This window comes from Carassius auratus, chromosome 29 (genome assembly GCF_003368295.1).
Source record: "Carassius auratus strain Wakin chromosome 29, ASM336829v1, whole genome shotgun sequence".
Lineage (NCBI taxonomy): Eukaryota > Metazoa > Chordata > Actinopteri > Cypriniformes > Cyprinidae > Carassius > Carassius auratus.
In genome coordinates, this window is record NC_039271.1 from 10480503 (window position 1) to 10481791 (window position 1289).

The 1289-nt window shown below is 36.7% G+C and overlaps 1 long non-coding RNA gene across 1 annotated transcript; it reads right to left on the minus strand.

Moving 5' to 3' along the window:
• Positions 1–432: 432 nt before the first annotated feature.
• On the minus strand, positions 433–1046 carry LOC113048062 (uncharacterized). Its single transcript, XR_003276393.1, has 3 exons — positions 842–1046; positions 669–710; positions 433–517 (listed from the first exon to the last, which is right to left on the minus strand). It is a non-coding gene; the product is annotated as an uncharacterized LOC113048062 (long non-coding RNA).
• Between the last annotated feature and the right edge of the window lie 243 nt (positions 1047–1289).

The following is a 1289-nucleotide window of genomic DNA, read 5'->3' on the forward strand; positions in this document are numbered from 1 at the left end:
AAAAGACAGAAAATAATCAATATAAAAGCAATAAACCAAAAATAAAAAAAAATAAAAAAAGAACACACATACACTCTCCACATAGAACTCTCATAGAACATAGAATAATCGCACCATAGTCGATCAGCTTCACACGCAGACAAGGGTCACAGGAAATAGCACGAGCCAACAGCATCTTCAAAAGCCTCCAAAGTCTGCTGCAACATTTCCACGCCTTGTACCACTGTGGTATTTAACTCACACCGGTGAGACCCCCAAACATAGTGGCCGGTCCCCCGGTCAGTGGCGATTCTAGACTTTTTTAACAGGGGTGGCCTTAGTGGAGCACTGATTAATTCAAGGGTGGCATCATAAAATCATGCTTCAAACACCATACTCATAAATTGAAGGACAAAGGCCGTACTCTTACATCAAATTTCACTGCGGGTTGAATGCCCTTCTTTTCTGACCTTGTGTGGTCTTGGGAAACATCCTAGCACAGGTTGAGTTGGATCTGCTGCCCTTGATTGGGAGATGTCTGGAAAGAACAAAAGTAATTCAGCAAATCATACAAACATGTGTTTTCTATATAAAATTTAACCAGGATAAAACATACATACAGTAAAATACATTTTGTTGTATTAACTAAAACAAGTGCAATTCAATCAGATATAGCCGAGATGTCATACCTCTGTAAGGATCTGAAGTGTCTCCAGTACCCTTGTCTGAATCTGAAATAGCATTTAGAATGATTTCACTTAGATGCCTAAACATTTTTATTTTGTGTAGGCTAAATAAAAATGCTGTTACTATTATTTTTTTCGAAATACATAGCCTATTAAATCTTTTTAATTTTACATACCCAGGTCATCAGGTGAAGCTGCTAGCTCAGTCGCTTTACCCTGCCTGTCATCATCCTGATCTGACTCGCTAACATTATCTGAACCACTGCTGGTACTGCTAACGTCAGCTGCTCTGATCAGTTCACTGTCTTCATCAGCTTTTCTTGCTAACAAAGAACTGTTGGATATTCTGGTTCCTTTTCATACTGCAATAAAGTCAGATTTCCTTCAGAACAGTCCACAACCCCTAGGCTACATAAACACCAATTAAATACTTTTTTCCCCATTTACATTATTAGCAATTATTACTTAAATTATTATTAGAAATTGAAATGAAACAAACATGAAATGGCACAATGCAAAACAAAGAACGTATTATTTACAATTAATTACACAAAATTAAAGCTTAATCAAAGGCCACATCTGACCTGTGAGCTAAACTATTACTATTTATAAAGTTTAAACGAT